The following is a 21098-nucleotide window of genomic DNA, read 5'->3' as shown; positions in this document are numbered from 1 at the left end:
ATTAAGAATCATTTTAAGATAAAACAGTCAATTCGATTGATGATTAATGTTGTACAAAAGTTACAATAAATTAATTCACTAATTGTTAGTAAAATATAAAATAATTGATTAGTAATTAGATTACTAATTAGCTCAATTTGATTGAGCATTGAGATTTGAATTAAATCTAATAGAATTGAATTCAATTTGGTTTGATCCCATTAGGTTATGAGATGACCTAATTGCTAAGGATATTAAATTCCTGATTTGATCAGGATTTGAGCTTGATTAATTTTTAATTTGATTAAAATTTAATTAAAATTATTTACTATATAATTAGATTAAGTTTAGTGGTCTAATTGGATTTAATCTAATTTGATTGGGTTAAGAATCTAATTGGATGAGAAAATAATTTGAATTCAAATCTCTTGCGCCTCCTTTCTCTGCGTCCGATTATTCTTCAAGTGAGAAATTTTTTTACATGAATTTTTTTTATGCCTAAAAATTTTTTCACATTCACATCTAATTTTTTTTAAATTAAAAATTGGTTGGTTTAAATTTGAGTTCAAATGGGTTTGAATTTGAATAAAAATTTAGAGTCCAAATTGAGTTGGACTCTTCTCTTCATGCCATCACCTTTCTTTACACATAAAGTATTTTTGTGTGAGATTTTTTATACTATTCTGATGTTGATCGACCCCTCTCTAAGTTTATAAGATGAAGATAAAGTTTGGTTTAAAATTTAATTCAAATTTGATTTGAATTGGTGATAAGGATCAACCAATATTTAAAATTGAACCGAAACTACCTTTTTCTTATCCTGATCTTCCATGGGATGTCATCCTTAAGAAGGGATCAATTTTGTATGATATTTGAAGTAATTTTTGGCATGAGAAACTTGAGAGTTGGGGCATCAAAAGTTGAGAGTGGGTTGGGCTTCAGTGCATGAGAAACGGAGGTAGTGTTCTTCCTTTCAGGCGTGAGGTGTAGAGTCTAGGATTTCAACTCTAGATTTTATGAGAAGAAAAATACAAAGTGAGTCTTGTTCAACCTCCCACACCATCATTTCTTTCTAAAGCTTCATCTTTTGATCTGGTGAAGTCCAAGAGATCCAAAAAAAGAAGCTTGGATAAGTTATCTAGAGCCTTCGATGTGAGCTAGCACTCCCGCGAAGGAAGATCCAATCATAACTTCGAGTGGACGATCTGTAGAGGTCGGACGACCTGTGTGATTGCTCGACATCAGCGAGAGCTTCGTATTATATCTACAAATAGCAGAAATCATCGATCCATGAAAAGATGATGAGTTTTAAGCTCAACTAATGTGATCTAAAGGTTAGAATAGATTCAGGGCATCGATGTGATCGATGCAGTTTTCTGTTTTATATCAGATTTTATATGTAAATTTTTTTTATCATAGATCTTTAATTGGTAGTTTATATCTGATCCAAGATATGTTTAGAAGATTAAAGTATTTAATTTTTTATTTTTTGCTGTAAAATTTTAAAAATACATGTTTTGAACTATCCATTTTTTTCACACTCGGAGTAGCACCCTCCTTTGATGGCTCCGTCTTGTTGTACTGTGATAGCTTTAGTGCTATCACTCAAACAAAAGAATCGAAGTCACATCAGCAAACCAAGCATATTCTGTGCTACTACCATCTGATCCAAAAGATCGTGGATCGAGGTGATATCGAGCTTCAGAAGATCGATAGAAAGGAGAATCTGACTGACCCATTTATTAAAGCCCTCGGTATCAAGGAGTTTGAAGATTATAAATCAAAGATGGATATATGATACTGTACCTATTAGCTTTAGTCTAAGTGAGAGTTGTTGAGAATTATGTTCCAAAGTCAATCGTCAGCATATTGATGATTGAGCTTATTATTGTAATTGTATATGAATTATTGAATTAATCAATATTATTTGATTTTCTCATCACTATATACATCTTATTTTGAACTCTTGTTATGTGATGAAGTCCTTAGGACTATTTGATTCGATATAGGAGGATATATCATTTAGTCCTTAAACCTTAAGTTCATGATCAAATGATATACTATTATTAGGACAATAGCTATATCAAGTATAGGTCATTGTATGCCATGTACATTGGTTGTCCTCTTAATCAAGGAGTGTGGAGATATTGATATGGCATGTAAATGAGACATAAGAATATATCTCACTGAATGTGACCAACTACTGAGCATTCTGCTGTCAAGAGTAGCTCACAAAGGATATGGGTGTAAGTGTTCCTCCGATCTGAGATCACCATGGTGACTTGTAAGCAACTCATTGTGCTTTGGTGCTGGACTACCTAAATTTTTAATTTAGTGATCTAAATTTTTAATTTAGTGATGAAAGATTTCTGGACACAGTCAAATACTTGCGAAGTCGGTGTGTGAGTCAAGATGAAATTGATCTTTCCGAATAAGTAGAAGTTAATATATCAGTGTGTTTCAATTCAGTAAAACCTCGGTCGGAATAATCCATATGATAGATTTAAAAAATTGAAATACAATGTGGATGACCATATCAGGGTTGACAGTTAAATCCTAAGTCACCTTGAGTGTTTGAGTTAAAGAGATGAATTATACGATAACCATATGCCAATAGGTTCTTGAATGATGCTTTGCAATCTTTCGATCTATCTGGATATCGAGAATCATTGCTAGATGGTCACTTTGATTGGTATAGAAAGATTATTTTTATACTATTGATTTAGGTTCGAACCTATGGGATCACACTTAAAAAAAATTTCTGACTGATCATATGGCTGATCAATGATTAAGAATCGTTCTACGATAAAACAGTCAATTCGATTGATGATTAACTCTGTGTAAAAGTTGTAAAAAATTAATTCGTTAATTATTGATGAATTATAGGAGGATTGATTAGTAATTAGATTGCTAATTAGCTTAATTTGATTGATCATTGAGGTTTGGATCAAATCTAATTGAATTGGATTCAATTTGGTTTGATCCGATTAGGTTATGTGATGACTTAATTGCTAAGGGTGTTCGATCGATTCCTAATTTGATCAGGACTTGAGCTTGATTAATTTTTGATTTGATTAAGATTTAATTGAGGCTATATACTACCTAATTAGATTAGGTTTAGTGGTCTAATTGGGTCTAACCTAATTTTGTTGGATTAAGAATCTAATTAGATGAGAAATTAATTCGAATTCAAATCCCTTACACCTCCTTTCTCTGCACCCGCTTATTCTTCATGTGAAAAATTTTTTGCGTGAATTTTTTTTCATACCTAGAAGTAGTTCCACACCTACATCTGATTCTTTTTTTGAATTAGGAATTGGTTGGTTTAAATTTGAGTTCAAATAGGTTTGAATTTGAATGAAAATCTAGAGTCCAAATTGAGTTAGACTCTTCTTTTCACATCATCACCTTTCTCCATATAAAAAATATTTTTGCATGAGATTTTTTGTGCCATTCTGATGTTGGTTGACCACTTTCTGAGTTCTCAAGAGGAGGATAAAGTTTGATTCAAAATTTAATTCAAATTTGATTTAAATTGATGATAAAGATCAACCAACGTTTGAAATTGAACCGAAACTATCTCTTTCTTATCCTTATCTTTCGTGGGATACCGTCCTTAAGAAGGGATTAGTTTTGTATGAGAAAAAGAATATTTTTTGGCGTGAGAAACCTTAGAGTTGGGACATGAAAAGCTGAGAGTGGATTAGGCTTCCGTGCGTAAGAAACAGAGGAAGTGATCTTCCTCTCAGATGTGAGGTATAGGATGGGTTCTAGGATTTCAACTTTAGATTTTGTGAGAAGAAAAATATAAGAGTGAGTCTTGTTTAATCTCCCACACCACCATCTCCTTGTAAAGCTTCATCTTCTGATTCAGAGGAGTCCAGAAGATCTAAAAAATGAGTTTGGATCAGCCATCCAGAGCTTTCGACATGAGCTAACACTCCTGTGAAGGAAGATTTGATCAGGACTTCGAGTGGACGATCTGTATGGCTGCTCGACATCAGCGAGAGCTTCGTACCACACCTACCAATAGTGAAGATTATTGATCCACAAAAAAATGATAAGTTCTGAACTCAATCGATGTGATCTAAAAGTTAGATCAGATTCAAGACATCGATGTGATCAATATAATTTTTTATTTTATATCTGATTTTATATATAAATTTTTTATATCATAAATTCTTAATAGTAGTTAAGATCTGATTCAAGACATATTTAGAAGATTAAAGTAGTTAATTTTTTATTTTTTTGTTATAAAATTTTAAAAATATATATTTTAAACTACTCATTTTTTTTTTAATTTTATTTTTATTGGTGTAAATAATAAATTTGAGAGCTAGAATTATGTTATTTTGAGTTCGAAATCATCTTCTTCTTCTTCTTTCTTTCTTTATTTTATTTTATTTTATTTTATTTTTTATTATTTTTTTTTTAGGAAGAAGAAAAGCAGGAGTAGGAGCTAGTGTCGTATACTGGATATAGTGGAGAATTGTTTTATTCTTCAGTGATTTCTATATCTGATATTATAGTACGTAAAACTTTAAGTTTCTTACAATATTTACTAATCTATCAAATAGCAAGTAGAAGTTTGTTCTGGATGACTATCCTTCTGAGAGCTTTGTCCCCCTCCCCTCCACCCCCCCCCCCCCCCCCCCCCCTCTCGGTTGCTATCGGGGCTAACGCTGTGCCGTTGGGAGCTCTCCGCTCCTTTGTCACGGCAGGTGGTGCGCAACTGTCGAGATCTGAGACTGGATAACTTCATTCCAATCCACCTTCCAACCTTTATGGTGTTACCTACCCCACCTCCTCCTCTAGCATCTTGGGGAGCAAGCCTTCATACGCTTCTGTCCTTGCCACTTACTGGCCCGGTAGATGGCCTGCCAGCTCCTTCAAGCTTCTTAATGGCAATAGATCGAGCCTTCATGTCCCTTCTCGACGTGCTCTAGGGATCTCAACTACCCCCCTCGTCTGCTCCTATTTGAAAAGTAGATGCTTCAAATGCGGAGACATGGGCCACTTCCGTACACAGTGCAGAAACCCTGTTGTCTGCTTGCGCTGCAACGGCTGTGGCCATATTTCTCACTCTTGTCCCAAGCGCCATGATCCTCCCCCTCCTTCTCTGGCCTCCCGCCTCCCTACTCGATCCATGGATATCCCTGGCAGACCTGGCAAACACCTTTTCTTCCTCCCGGTGTATGACTTCATCAGGGAACAAATCGACTTCTCTCCAAGCATCAGCATCGTTGAGGTTTTCATGGCAAACAACAAGAGTATCTCTACCGCCCAACTTGCCCATGGGCTGCAGCACCTTCTCTCGAGTTATGAGCGGGAGTCGAAGAGCTTTGGCCGGAATCGTTTCATCGTTGACTTCTCCAACCGGCGCGAGGTTTTGTTTGCTCAGCGGCTTGGAGAGGTGAAAACTAAGCACTTCTCTTTCTGGGTGACCCCTTGGTCATTGCGCGATGGGGGTTCGATCCACCGCCTGTTCTTCAAAGCCCAAGTTAAGCTCTCCAACCTTCCCCTGTTCTGTCGGAAGCCTGAAACTATGCAGACGCTGACTGCTCGCTTTGGCCTTTATGATCATACCTCTCCTTCTTCTGTCTCAGGTCTGGTCCAGGAGTTCTTCAGGATTCTTGTCTAGGTTAAGAATAGGATTCAGATCTCTGACCGTTAGAATTTGACGTTTTGAGATTTGATTCATATTGAGTTTACAACGAGATTCGCGATAAAAAATAAAGTCCAACGAGATCAAGATCATTCCAAACGAAGTTTGGATGGATGAGATACAAACTTTTAAAGTTTGTATGAGATCCGAGGTGATGGAGGATCGCCAGCGGAGCGGCGGCGGTGCGGTCGTAAGTGGTAGAGCGCAGTCTAGCCCACGCACGGGCCCGCAGGGCACAGTCCGAGCCCAGGCACCCGACGCAAATGGGGCCAGGCCCGTACGTGCGGGCCGGTCCATGCCCACGTGCCGCGGGGGCCTGATTTTTCCGGTCCACAGACCCGGGCATGGATCGAAGATTGATTTTTCAGCCGTTTCTCGCGGACTATAGCACTATTTCGTAGATCGAAATATGATCGGACGGTTCAGGAAGCTTCCGATTACGATCCAACGGTTCGATCCTTCATCTAGGGTTATTTGGACTGTGTTTGTACTTAGGATTGGGAATCCTAATCTAATACTTGTTTAAGCCTTTAAAAAGCTGGGAACATCTGAAACAGCGAGGGGTGGTTTGGTTTTCGCTGTGTATGCATTGTACGGAGCTCGTGAGGAGAGAAAAGAGCGTGCGTCGCTAAGAGAGGAGTAGGAGGCTTTTGGATAGTGGACGTCGGTCACTTTAGGGATTAAGGGGGGTCTTTCAAGAGAGAGTTTTTGTGAGGGGAACTTTTGAGAGAGAAATTGAATGTACGAAGGTTGAGGGTGAGATCTTCTCTTGTAAATTTTTTTTTATAGTGAAGTTTGCATGTCTCGTGGAGGTGAGTCCTTTTGTGGCTGATCTACATATTTTGATTGTTTTTTATTTTATTTCTTCTTTTTTTCTACTGCATCGCGTAGTACCGAAAAGATCTTGGAAGGTGGTGTCCTGATCAGACATCTATCTAATAAGTGGCATCAGAGTAAGGCGGTACAAAGACGCAAATTGCAGCAGTGGTGAGCAAGACTGAAGATGGAGAAGACAGGATCAATTAAGATGGAGATTAACAAGTTTGATGGTAAGAGCAATTTCTCCTTGTGGCAGGTAAAGATGAAGGACGTACTCATCCAATAGGGATTAATCGATACTCTCTTGTGCGATGAGAAGCCGACCACCATGAAGGTATAAGATTAGAAACGGCTATAGATGCAGGCGGTGAGTACCATCCGCATATATCTAGTGGATGAGGTGGTGATCTATGTGCTGAGCGAGACTTTTCCGACGATGCTGTGGTCGAATCTCGAGGAGTTGTACATGGTGAAGTCTCTCACCAACACTCTTTTCCTCTGGAGGTAGTTTTATTAGCTGCGGATGATTGAGGAACAAAGCGTGCAGGAGCATCTAAGCCACTTCCAGAAGATCCTCACCGATCTCCTCAGCGTTGGCGAGAATATTGAGGAGAAGATCAGGGTGCTGATTTTGCTAGCATCGCTTCCACCTTCGTACGAGTCCTTAGTGACTGCTCTTTTAGTGGGCAAGAGCACCATTAAGATGGACGAGGTCACCGCGGCGATACTCCAGAACGATGTTCTCAGGAGGGAGAACCCAGTTTCGAGCTCAAGTGACGGTAGCTCAGCTTTGATGGCTTCTGGAAGAGTAGGAGGCGGTAGACAGAGTGATAGGAGATCGCGACAAGGATGGTCAAAGTCTATGAGGGACTTGAGCAAAACTAGGTGTTACTGGTGTGAGAAGTTGGGACATCTAGCCAGAGATTATCCTCAACTCAAAAATCGGACGGTGGCTGCTGTAGCGACGACCGACAACGATTCAGATGGAGATGTCCTGGAGATATCTGACAAGGTATCTACTTCTTCCCAACAGTGGATATTAGATTCTGCATGCCCCTATCATGTATGTTGCAGAGAGGAGTAGTTTAACTCCCTAGAGAACAGTGAGGATACTGTATATCTGCTGGATGGATCGAGCTGTGCGATTAGAAGCATTGGGACGGTCAGTTGGAGGACACATGATGGTTAAGTGAGGAGATTAGAGGAGGTCCGATACATATCCGATTTCAGACGGAATCTTATCTCACTTAGCAGACTGGATTCGAGAGGCTATAGGACGGTAGCTGGTGGAGGAATCCTAAGGGTGCTACGCGGTGATAGGATTGTGCTGGAGGGAAAGAAGGGGAGTAGAGAACATTATTATTTGGCAGGAAGTTCAGTGCGAGGTGGAGCTTTGGGAGCCAGGTGGAGCCCAGAGCGAGGTGGAGCTCCAGGTGGAGGTGGATCGGGCACGAGACAAGAGACTCGGGAGGATGAGAGACGACGTCGCAATGTGAGATTTCTATTGCCGTAGGATGATGTCCCGAGCAGATCTCAGGTCAGGAGGAGCATAGCATACGACGGAGATGGGATTAAGCGGCTTAGCTCGACTCTCATGTTTGTCCATCCATGATCAACAGACGGTGGCCCCAGGGCATGATGGCGAGGAGATCCAAAAGCTCTCGGAGTTAGGAGGAGACCGAATATCGAGTTGAGATGAAGATTGTTAGGATATGATATCTTGAGATTCGATCCATATTGAGCCCACAGCAAGATCCACGGCGAAAAACAGTCCAACGAGATCAAGATCACCCCAAATGGAGCTTAGATGGAGGAGATACGAGCTTTTGAAGCTTGCATGAGATTCGAGGCGATGGAGGACCGTCGGCGGTCGGCGGCGGGCCAGCGAAGCGATGGAGGTGCAGCCGCAGGCGGTGGAGTGTGGCCCAGGCGGAGCCAACGTGCGGCCTAGTGTCCGTGCGAGGCCCAAGCGGGCGCGCAGCCCAGCCCATACGTAGACCCGCGGGGTGCGGCCCGGGCTTAGGCACCTGACGAGGGCGCGGCCTAGGCCCGCACGTGCAGATCGGCCCAGACGCCGTTGGGGCCTAATTTTTTCGATCCACCATGGATTGAGCGGTCCACAGACCCGCACGTGGACCGTAGATTGATTTTTCAGTCATTTTTCACGATCCACAGTACTATTCCATAGATTGGAGCATGATCGATCGGCTCAGGGAGCTCCCAGTCACGATCTAATGTCCGAGCCTTCATTTAAAATTATTTGGGCTGTGTTTGTGTTTGATTAGGATTGGAAATCTTAATCTACTACTTGTTTAAGTCTTTAAAAGGTTGGGAACATCTGAAATGGTGTGGGATGGCTAAGTTCCTCACGAGGTCGCACGAAAACCCAAAAAATTTGAAAAGAAGAGAGAGAGCTATGTGATCGCTGAGAGAGAAGGAGCAAGAGACTTTTAGATAGCAGACGTCGATCAATTCAGAAATTAAAAAAAAATTTATAAGAAAAAATTTTTATGTAGAAAATTTTTAGTGGAAAAGAAATTGAGTGGATCGAGAAAGAGATCAATTTTTGTAAATTTTTTTTTATAATATAATTTGTATACCTCAAAAAAAATATTTTTTTAATTAATTAATATATATTTTTTTATATTATATAATATTAAAAAAATAAAAAAAACACTCACTCAAGTGATGTCACCTGCGCAGATCTTTCCTACGAGATCGGTATAGAGATTGAAGACATTCAAACCCTCTCATCCACCTCCCTCAGATATCAACTTGTTCTAAGACCATAATGACTTCCGTATTCTCCGTGACGACCCCTTTGATGGAGGCCTTTCCCATCCCCGGCCTTCTGCCTCTGCTCACCGCCTTGCTTCTTGTGGGGTTGGGGGGGGGGTCCTTGCCACCATGGCAGGCCTTGGAAGGCTGCTGGCAACCTGACCTCTTCTGCCCCTTTTCTCGATGCAGGGGGAGACGTCCCTTCACTGTGCCATGGAATCGGTGGGGACCGCCTCCGGCCATCCAATCTCGATCTACACTCGGGTGATTCAGCTGCTGAGTCCGATGATTCTCACGTCCCTGACTCGATCGAGCTGGGCTATACGGATGCCTTAATTGATGATGGAGACGTGTTGGCTCCTTCGAGGCCTGAAGCTGCCACATCGCCGTCTGCTGCTCCCGACCTTTTGCTCCCTCTAATCGACCACGTATCCCCTGCTGGACTCCAGATTCATGATTCAAATTTCAACTACTCCCGCCCTGCTTTGACATCGCCTGCCGAGCACTGCCACCGTCAGCTTGACGTGTGCTCGGCAGCTGTGGACTTGTGGCCTGGCCCCCTCTCCTCACCTTATGGGCCACCTACTAGGTTGCACCTCTTCAGCCCCTCGACTGAGGCTGTTGGACCTATGGCTGTGTTGGCTTTTGTGCCAACTCAAGCAGAAGCGGCATGATGTCCCTCCTCCTCCGCTGGGCCCCTTCGATCCCGACGTAGGTCCTCTTCGGCCCCACCTGCTTGCCGCACCCTCGTGGCAGTAGCCACCTCTGCTCATCTTTGTGGCAACCCGCCGCCCAACACCATGGCTCCTTCAGATTCTGCTTTGACTAACATGGCTTCTCTTCTCTCTCGCTCTGAGGAGAATACTGGTACTCCATCGACCACTCCTCCTCCCAACTCCCAGGATTCTTGCAGGCCTAGAAGGATGAAAGCTTTGACCTCTGTGAGACTCGCAACCTCGAAGCTGGTCCCTTCCCGGAGGAAGATTTCGAATTCTCATGCTCCTGAGGCTCTTGCTCGCCCGATCATGTATGATTCCGCTCTTCCAGGCTCTGGAGATGTTCCTCCCTCCCGGCCTGACTCTACTGGCCTCCTTTTTAACAACCTCTCGACAGAATCACTGGCTGACCTTGAGAGAAAGTGCGGGGTGAAAATCTCTGAGAATGATGCTGAGAGATTTTCCAAACTCCTCATCTCTACGAAATGAGAGCGTGCTGCCTCGAAATGATAGATTTTATAAGACTATGTCGGTGTATCACATGCTAGAACTGGGGCATGTTCTTGTTTTTGCTGGTTGTTGCCTCTAGGATGTTCCTCTCTTGGATGTTGTATCCTTTACCTCCTTCTCTTCTGGATGGGTTGTTGTTTCTGCATTATGCATTGCTCTTCTTCCCAACTCCTTGTTGCTTTTCCACTCTTTTACCTGGGACGTTGATGAGGTCTTTTTCTTATGTCACTGATTTCATGGAATGTTAGGGGTCTTGGCGATGCTGTCAAAAGAAGGATTGTCAAAGACATCATCTCGACTAACGACTACCACACCATTGGTATTCAAAAATCTAAACTTGAGAATGCCTCTCCTGCTACACTCAGGTCCCTCTTGGGGGAAAAAATCTCTTCCGGGATTGTCTGTAATGCTTTTGGCTCTGCAGGGAGAATTCTTCTTGGTTGAAACAACTTGCGCTTTGACCCGCTCAGAAAGCACGTCGGTGATCATTTCATCACTGCCGTTTGATACGACCGGCTTCTAAGTGCTCCCTGGACACTCGCTACCGTCTTTGGCCCCACCGAACTTCACAGCAAAATACTCTTTTGGAGGGAACTTCAACTTATCAGATCTTGCTTTCCCGGACCTTGGGTCGTCTGTGGTGACTTCAATGCGACACTTAAACTATCTGACAGAAATGGGATCCCTCGACCTGGAAAGATCTCTAAAGCTTTCATCTCCTTCATCCGATCCTTCTCTCTTTTAGATCCTTCTCTCAAGGGTCAAGATTATACCTGGAGCAACCACCAAGCGACTCCAATTCTGGCAAGACTTGACCGCTTCCTCTTTATCATAGACTGGGAGGATCTCTTTCCCCACTCTCTACAAGTTGCCTTGGCCAACCCCAGCTCTGATCATGCTCCTGTGAAACTCTGCTTAACCGCTCAACCTAAGGTGGCTCATCTATTCAGATTCAAACATTGCTAGTTATCTCATAAGAGCATGCATGATATCATTCAGAGTGCTTGGACCTCCTCTGGCTTCTCTCTGGATGCTGTCACAAATTTAGGCTGCAAGCTTAAAGCCACTAGTGATGCTTTGAAAGCTTGGTCTTCTCATCTCAGACGTTCTACCAGAAGTGTAAAGGCATCCTTGTTGAATCAAATCCAGGCCCTAGACAAGGTGGAAGAAAGGTGTACTCTAAGCAACTCTGACAGAGAACTCAAAGACTCCATTAAGCAAGATTTTTCTAATATCTTCAAAAATGAGGAAATCTATTGGTCTCAGAGGGCTAAGGTCAAGTGGCTTAAGGAGGGTGATGGAAACACTGCATTCTTTCATAAACCTGCCAATTACCATAGGATGCTCAACTGGATCTCCAGCATTATGTGGCAGAATTCTGAGGTCTTTGATCGCCCTATCATTCACCTTGCTTTCAAAGAATACTTCAGTGGCATCTTCGACGCCCCTTGCACCTCCACGGTTGATCTTGACTGGACCAGCATCAACCATCATGATGACATCAACCTCAACTCTCTTTGCAATTGTCTCTCTCTCGATGAGGTTAAACAAGCCATCTTCTGCTCCGCTGAGGACAAGAGCCCGGGACCTGACGGCTTCACTCTAGTTTTCTTCCAGCGCTATTGGGATCTCGTTAACGAGGATCTTATGCTCTTTTTCAATCAGATGTTCTCCTCCCATCCTGATCTTGCTAGAATCAATTATGCTACCCTCGCTCTCATTCCTAAGAAGGAGGCGGCTAGTGCACCCTCAGATTTCAGGCCAATAAGCCTTGTCCACAGCTGCATTAGAATATTTACCAAGGTTCTTGCCAACAGGTTACAGCCTTCCATGAATGACCTTATAGATCATGCTCAAACTGCCTATGTCAAAGGCCATTCTATCCTCGACAACTTTCTTTGTGCCAGTGAAATCATTCATCACACCAGGCGGTCTTCAGGATCTGGCCTCATTTGTAAGCTTGACTTCTCAAAAGCTTCTGAGTGGGTTATTCCTGCTTACATTCTGAAAGTGCTGTCCTCAGGTGGGTTCCTGAGAAATGGGTTGGATGGATTCATAATGTCCTCTGCTCATCCAAGGTGGCAGCATGTGTTAATGGCCAATTAAGAGACTGGATCTTCTGTCACCGTGGTCTCAAGTAGGGTGATTCTCTTTCTCTCTTCCTATTTATCCTTGATGTTGACCCTCTGTGTCGCATGTTTAACAAAGCCTCCTTGGAAGGGGTCTTCGAGGGGCTTGGCAATTCTTGAATTTTCGGCAACACAAAGATTCTTCAGTGTGTCGATGGTATCTTGATCTTTGCCTGATCAAGCAAGAAAAATTTTGCTTCTTTGATATTAGGTGGATGTCTAATCAGGGCACCATCTCTTAAAATTTTTTCAATATCATGCGATACAGCAGAAAGAAATAAAATATATAATAAAAATAATCAAAATACGTGAATCAGTTATAAAAAATTCGTCTCTATGGGACATATAAATTTTACTATGAAAAAAAATTTTACAAGAGAAGATCTCATCTTCAATCCTTGTACATCCAATTTCTCTCACTAAAAATTTTCTTCACAAAAGTTCTTTTTTGAAAGATCTCTCTTGACCCCTGAAATGATCGGCGTCCGTTGTCCAGGAGCTCTATTCTTTTTCTCTCAGTGCTTCAATCTCTCTCTTCCTTGGGTTCCTTCTCAGGTTCACGTCGAGCGTCCACGGGAAATCACATGGCCGCCAGTCTACGTATAAGTCTCTACTCGCGAACCAAAAGGCCATCAGAAGACTGCACAACCACACACATCCTTATTCAGTGTTTCCAGGCCTTTATAGGTTTTAAACAAGGGTTAGATTAGGATTAGAAATCCTAATTTGGCTCAAATAAACCTTAGATAACCTTCTCCAGCTGTTGGATCGAAAATAGGATCAACCCACTCCGTTTGATCACAATCGATCCACGAAATAGTGACGTGGACCGTGAGAAATGCTTGAAAAATGCCCAGACGGTCCACGCGGTCCGCTATGGATCGTCCGGAATACGGTGGATCGGGATACATGCCAGGCTCCAGAGGTGCCTGGGCCTGTACCGGCCCACGCGCGCAGGCCTGGGGTGCGCCCGCGTCGGGATCCTGGGTCCGGGCCGCGCCCGGTGCGTCGGGTTGGGCTGCGTGCCTGCTTGGGCTGTGCGCCTGGGCCGCGCGCCCCACGCGTTGGCCTCGCCTGGGTTGCGCTCCGCCTCCTGCGGCTGCGCCTCTGTCGCTCTGCCGGCCGCCAGTGGTCTTCCGTTGTCTCGGATCTCTTGCAAGCTTCAAAAGCTCGTATCTTCTCCGTCCGAAGTTCGTTTGGAGTGATCTTAGTTTTGTTGGATTCTGTTTTTCGTCGTGGATCTCGTTGTGGGATCAATATAGATCGAATCTTGAGACGTTAAATCCTAACAATCTCTATCTCGACTCGATATTCGGTTTCCTCCTAACTTCGAGAGCTTCTGGATCTCCTCACCCTCATGTCCTGGGGCCATCGTCTGTTAATAATGGATGGACAAATATGGAAGTCAAGCCAGATCGTTCGATCCCATCTCCGTCGTGACCTGAGACCTGCTCGGGACATCATCCTGCGGCAATAGAAATCTCATCTTGCGACGTCACCTCTCGTCCTTCCGAGTCTTCTGTCTCGTGCTCGATCCATCTTCATCTGGAGTTTCACCTCGTTCTGGGCTCTATCTGGCTCTCGAAGCTCTACCTCGCATTGGACTTTCTGTCAGGTAATAATGTTCTCTGTTCTTCTTCTTCCCCTCCAGCACAATCTTATCACCGCGTAGTACCTTCAGGATTCCTCCACCGGCTACCATCTTGTAGCTTCTTGAATCCAGTCTACTCAGTGAAATAAGATTCCGTCTGAAATCGGATGTGTATCGGATCTCCTCCAATCTCCTCATTGCACCATCATGTGTCCTCCAACTGACCGTCTTAATGTCTCTGATCGCATAGCTCGATCCATTCAGCAGTATACAGTGTCCTCACTATTCTCTAGGGAGTCAAACTGCTCCTTTCTGCAACATACATGATAGGGGTATGCAGAATCTAATATCCACTGCTGGGAAGAAGTAGATACCTCGTCAGATATCTCAAAGACATCTCCATCTGAATCACTGTCGGCCGTCGCTACAGCAGCTACCATCCAATTTTTGAGTTGAGGGTAATCTTTGGCTAGATGTCCCAACTCTTCACATCGGTAATACTTGATTTTGCTCAAGTTCCTCCTGAACTTGGACCGTCCTCGTCGCGATCTCCTGTCGCTCCGTCTACCACTTCCTACTCCTCCAGAAGCCACCAAAGATGAGCTACCGCCATCTGAACTCGAAGTCTGGTTCTCTCTCCTGAGAACCTCGTTCTGGAGTATCGCCGTAGTGACTTCGTCTATCTTGATAGTGCTCTTTCCCACTAGAAGAACAGTCACTAAGAACTCGTACGAAAGTGGAAGTGATGCTAGCAAAATCAGGGTCCTGGTCTTCTTCTCAACATTCTCGCCAATGCTGAGAAGATCAGTGAGAATCTTCTGGATGTGGCTGAGATGCTCCTGCACGCTCTGTCCCTCAGCCATCTACAGCTGGTAAAACTGCCTCCAGAGGAAAAATATGTTGGTGAGAGACTTCGTCATGTACAACTTCTCGAGCTTCGACCACAGCACCGTTGGAAAAGTCTCGCTCAGTACATGGATCACCATCTCATCCGTCAGGTACATACAGATGGTACTCATCGTCTGTATTTATAGCCATTTTCAATCCCGTACCTTTATGGTGGTTGGCTTTTCCTCGCATAAGAAAGCATCAATCAACCCTTGTTGGATGAGCACGTCCTTCACCTTTGCTTGCCACAAGGAGAAATTACTCTTTTCATCAAATTTGTTGATCTCCATCTTGATTAATCTTGTCTTCTCCATCTTCAGTCTTGCTTACTACCGCTGCAATCTACATTCTTGTACTGCCTCGCTCTAATACCACTTGTTGGGTAGATGTCTGGTCAGGACACTACCTCCTAAAATCTTTTCAGTACCGCATGATGTAGCAAGAAGAAAGAAGAAACAAAACAAAAACAATCAAAATACGTGGATCAGCCATAAAAGGGCTCGCCTCCACGAGGCATGCAAACTTCACTATGAAAAAAAATTTTATAAGAGGAGATCTTACCCTCAACTTTTGTACATCAAATTTCTCTCTCACTAGAAGTTTCCCTCACAAAAGCTGTCTCTTTTAGAAGATCTCCCTTGGCCCCTGAAGTGACCGGCATTTGCTGTCCAGGAGCCCTACTCCTCTCAGCGCTTCAGCCTCTCTCTTCCTCGAGTTCCTTCTCGGGTTCACGTCGAGCATCCACGAGAAATTACATGGCCACCAGTCCACGTACAGGTCTCTGCTCGCGAATCAAAAGGCCACCAGAAGACCACACGACCACACACATCCTTGTTCACTGTTCTCAGGTCTTTATAGGCCTTAAATAAGGGTTAGATTAGGATTAGAAATCCTAATTTGGCTCAAACAAACCTTAGATAACCTCCTCCAGCCGTCGGATCGAAAACAGGATCAACCCACGTCGTTTGATCACGATCGGTTCATGGAATAGTATCGTGGACCGCGAGAAATGCCTGAAAAACGCCCAGGCGGTCCACGCGGTCTGCCATGGACCGCTCAGTCCACAGTGGATCGAGGTACAGGCCAGGCTCTAAAGGCGCCTGGGCCTGTGCCGGCCCGTGCGCGCGGGCTTGGGCCACTCCCGCACCGGGCTTATGCACCTGGACCGCGCCCTGCGCTCCCGCCCGCCGGGCTGGGCCGCACACCTGCCTGGGCCACGTGCCTGGGTCGTGCGCCTGGGCCGCATGCCTGGGCCGTGCGCCCCGCATGTTTGCCCCGCCTGGGCTGCACTCTGCCATCTGCGACTGCACCGCTGTCGCTCCATCGGCCGTCGGCGATCTTCCATCATCTCGGATCTCGTGCAAGCTTAAAAAGCTCGTATCTTTTCTATTCAAGGTCCGTTTGAAGTGATCTTGATCTCGTTGGACTATTTTTCATCGCGGATCTCGCTATGGACTCAATGTGAACCGAATATCAAAACTTCAAATCCTAACACTTGAAACTCATCTTGTATTGCTTTGAACATCACTCTGACTTATCTATTAACTATCAGAAAAGCTCTGTCTCACTAATTGGCTTTGATTCCTTGGAGGAATATGTCTCCTGGCTTAACTACTCCACATCCACACTGCCTTTTAACTATCTCAGACTTCCTTTGAGGGGCCGAAGGTTATCTAGATCGGATTGGAATGCTCTCCTCTTAAGGGTAGGATCTCGGCTTGCCACATAGAAATCCAAGTTTCTCTCCTCTGCAGGTAGGCTTACCCTCGTTAACTTTGTCCTCACCTCACTACTGCTATATTTCATGTCCTTGTTTAGGCTGCCTCACTGGGTCGTCAAGAAGATTGTCTCCTATAGGCGATTGTTCCTTTGGATCGGATCGTCCTCTACCAGTGGCTTGTCCTACAAAGTCAGCTGGAGCACCATCTGCTTGAAGAAGGAGGAGGGTGGCCTCGATTTAAAGGACATCTATCAATTCAATACTTCTCTCCTTGCCAAATGGGGATGGAGACTTCTTTCTAATGATTATGCTTTGTGGAAGAAGCAGGTTCAATGGGCATACCATAAAAAGGTTAGGTTTGGCAATTCTTGGAAACCTCGGAGGAGGTGCTCCTCCTTATGGCGTGATGTTATTCGAAGCCTCCTTGCTTTTTGGAATCGCACTCAATTCCTTTGCGGAAATGATCTGCGAACCCTCATCTGGAAGGATAATTGGATTGCTGCTGCCCCTCTTCAAACTCTGTTCCCTGATCTTTTCAAACTCTGCAAAAATAAGAACGGCACTGTGGCAAGTTACTTCAAACTCAGACCACGTTCTTGGCATCTCAGACTACCATCGAATCCATCCTTCGAGGTAGGCACACAATTTGATCTCATTACCTATCTGTTGAACTCTGTCACTCTTAGCAGTGATGAAGATCGAATTATTTGGAAGGCTTCCTGCAATGGTGAGTTCTTCACTGTCTCACTCTATCAATTCCTCAACTTCTCTGGCGCAATCTGTAGGTTCGCCTCCATCTTATGGAATCTTTCCATTCCACTGAAAATACGATGTTTTCTGTGGCTGTGTTGGAAGCACAAACTGAATTCAAGGGATGCTATTGGAAAGAAGCTGGGCAAGTTCTTGGACGGCTGTGCCTTCACCAGAAACAATCGATCATCTCTCCTCCTTCTGCCCCCTATTCTCCAAGATCTGGAGCTCCATGTGTGTGGCCTTGAGTACTCTCTGCCCTCAGTCCACTTTTAGGTACATTTGCATGGACTGGACACAGTCGATGTTTCCGAAATCTTCACAGCTGATTATTTTGATGCTCTTCTCTGCCATTGCTTGGAGATGCTGGAGGGAGCGTAATGCTAGGCTCTTTTTCAATAAAGCCTCTTCGACTCAGGTAGTCGCATGTGACGCATTGTCCCTCTTCAGAGACTGGTCGATCCTTTGCAACTCCAACCAGCTGAAGATCTTTGGTGCTGTTTGGTCTAAGATCAAGCGAGTTTCTTCCTCCTTGCCAAGCTCCTATTCTCATCACTCTGCCCCCAACTCTGTTCTGTTATCATGGGCCATGTCACGTTTCTACAAATGTTTGGAATGCTATCAAAGGAGTTAAAGTCGATGCAACATGACAGTACCTTGCTCATTTTCTTCGGCACTTGCACTCTCTATTTCAAATTCTGGAGCAAACCTTACTCTTCATTCCTTCAATTCTTGACCGTTTAGAAGCCTGTTACCGGTTTCTGAACATATCTGCAGCGTGTTTCTGCTCCATGTCTGTAACCTGTTTCATGCTCTGTTTTCTGTCCTGAAAATCCTGTAACTGAACCAGATGTTCTATAACCTCTGGTTCTGTAACATTGCTTGTTGTTCGGTCCCTTATCAATAATTTTTTGGTGGCTGGTTTCTTCCCAGCCTCCATTTTAATCAAAAAAAAAAAAAAAAATCAAATAGCAAAAGTTTGCATCGTTTACTTGCTATGATTTATGATGGAATTGTTCTATTTGGTTAATGAATTTGATCGCCCTTTTTCCTATGTACTTCTTGTTATGGGTTTAGTGCCGACCGTGAGTGAATTCTTCGTTGGAGCTGCTTCGAAGGTTATTAGGATTGACATGGTGGTGGAGTAGCCACAGTCCATCTCATATGTCCATGAGACGGTTCTAAAGAAGAGGAAAAATAATAAAGAGTGGGCTATCAAGAGGAGGGAGCAATTGGAAACACGAAAGAAGAGAGACAAAGAGAACTGAAACTCGCCATCAAAAGGCCTGAGAAGTTTATCGAGGAATACTGTGATAAAGTAAGCATCATCTTGCTTCAATTATTCTTTTTGAGGAAGATCTTGCTATAGGCATTTCAAGGGCATAAAAATGGTCCCACCTGGTCCGCATTTCATTTACTATAGCCCCTCAAACCAGCAAACAGTACTTCCTAAGAGCTGGAATATTTTCACTTGGGTCTCATTTCATGGTACAGTCAAGTAGCAAGTCAAGTTGGTAATTTTTCATGTACCAATAGCATATGTTGGCCTTTATTTTTGTAGTTGCTTCTTTTGCATGGCCCAGTAAATAAATAGTTTTTCTGAACTTCTGTAGTACTGCTTTTGAGGAAAAAAGCAAGCTAAACCATAGCGAGCAGATGCATACACACTTGAGTTTTAAGTCAGCATTGATATATGTCCTTGGGTGATTGTTGTTGGAAATAATGATTTTGAGATTAATATTGAAATTGTCTTGTAAATGAAGATTCCAAAACATGTAGAAACCTTTTTGAATTCTATTGTTAGAAAAAGGCAAGTGAAGATTCAAACAAGAGAAAAAATAGCAATGAAAGAGAAAATCTAGCCTTGGACACCTAGTAATCATCCTCGAACATTACCTAGGTGTAATTAGGCCACTCACCATGCTTTACTAAATCGTTGCTTTTCTTCCATCTTCAGTTGCCTGCTGCCCTCAACTTGTGGTGTCACTGCCACTGCTGGTTCTCTAATATCCAACCTCTTCTTTCTATATTGTATAAGCAAGACTTGATGAGAGGGTTGAAAGTTTGAAACCCTTAAAGCGCTCATGTCACTGCTTCCTTGTTCTTCTTTTTGGGTGAAGGTGGTTCACTGTTGTCATTGCCACCCATAACATAGTGATTTTTTGGAGCCAAATCTTGCTTCAATTATGGCTGCAGTACTACTGATATTTTTTTAGTGCTCAGTTTGACCTATTCAGATTTCTCTGCTTGTTATTTATTCTTGAATAGTTTCATGAACATTTTGTAAATTTCATTAGTATTGTCCTTTTATAATTTCTTTGGTCTTCTTTTGTTCCTACCATAACTATAGCCATCCAGCCTTTTTCCAACTATTTAGTGTCGGCTATCTAGTTGATATATAATGACATAATTCTTCTTGCAAGTAAAAGAAACTATAGAACTATGTTTTATGTAATGAAAGTCCATCTACCATCTAATGGTAACTTTAATGTAATGAAAGTCCAAGATATTTGAATTTTTCCCATTTGTAACTCCAATGGCATAGGTACTTATCTCATGGTAAACCTAGGCCATGTAAATCACATGGCATGTTTAATTCTGTTCAACATCAGGGTTTTCTGTTAGAATATTTGGCATCTGAAGTATGTGTAGTTTGTTTCATTTGAATTCTGTTACTGATTTTGACCCTCAATTTCCAGGAATTGGACCACATCCGGATGAAACAAAGACTCAAGCTGTGGAAGTTGCCTTCTGACAATCTTAAATCTTAGCTACCTTTTGTCATTCGTACCGTAAGTTAGTGGCATAATACTCTCTAAGTTAGGGCATCATATTTTCTAAGAATTTAAGTCCTAGTAGGATGGCAGGGTGTCCGACTATCCCGTGTTGGAAAGGAGCACTATCTGATTATCGGGATAGGATGGATCATCCACCATCATATATTGAGACACAGTGCATTCCGTTTCATGAAAAAATTAAAATAATCTTATCTCAGGGATTTGAATTATTGGTATTCTTATTTTCGTGAACTCGTGTTTCAAATTGATGCCAGTGAGGCTAAAATTGATCGTCTCCCTGTTTCTCTATGTTCAGCACAAAGGATATGCATCCCAGGATCAGAAAAATTTTGAACTTTTTGAGGTTGAGACATATATTAGGTGGTGTATTTCTGAAGGCCAATGAGGTGAATTGAAAAATGTTACTTGGTGTAGAGCCATTTACCACCTGTGGGTAACAAATCAGATACTTTCTTCATTCTTTTACCTTATATCTTTTTTTTACCCCCGGCAAGTTCATTAATTAAAAATCTATTGCATCATCTACCCTAACTTGAAGAGCGTGAGGGAGCTGGTTTACAAGAAGTGCTGTGGAATGATAGATACGCTGAGAGTTCCTCTCACGAACAACAATGTTATTGAGCAGGTATAATGTTCTACATTGTGTATAATCATTCACCTGCACGACAGAAAATTACCCTTTTTCTGTTTCATGTTTTAATACATGGTCTATGAATTTATTATGACCAAGGGTTAGGACGAAACCATCACGAAAA

At 43.1% G+C, this 21098-nt stretch overlaps 1 long non-coding RNA gene across 2 annotated transcripts; it reads left to right on the top strand.

Annotated features, from left to right (window-relative positions):
• Positions 1-16920: 16920 nt before the first annotated feature.
• On the top strand, positions 16921-20888 carry LOC140859071 (uncharacterized). Of its 2 annotated transcripts, XR_012142506.1 has the most exons (4): positions 16921-17821; positions 17909-18863; positions 20245-20337; positions 20639-20875. It is a non-coding gene; the product is annotated as an uncharacterized lncRNA (long non-coding RNA). The 2 variants fall into 2 exon arrangements; XR_012142505.1 differs by having other exon boundaries at positions 16921-18863; positions 20639-20888.
• The last annotated feature ends 210 nt before the right edge of the window (positions 20889-21098 follow it).

This window comes from Elaeis guineensis, chromosome 7, assembly GCF_000442705.2.
Source record: "Elaeis guineensis isolate ETL-2024a chromosome 7, EG11, whole genome shotgun sequence".
In the NCBI taxonomy this organism is placed as follows: domain Eukaryota; kingdom Viridiplantae; phylum Streptophyta; class Magnoliopsida; order Arecales; family Arecaceae; genus Elaeis; species Elaeis guineensis.
Note: the sequence above shows the minus strand (reverse complement) of the source record. Positions and strands in the feature narration are given on the sequence as shown.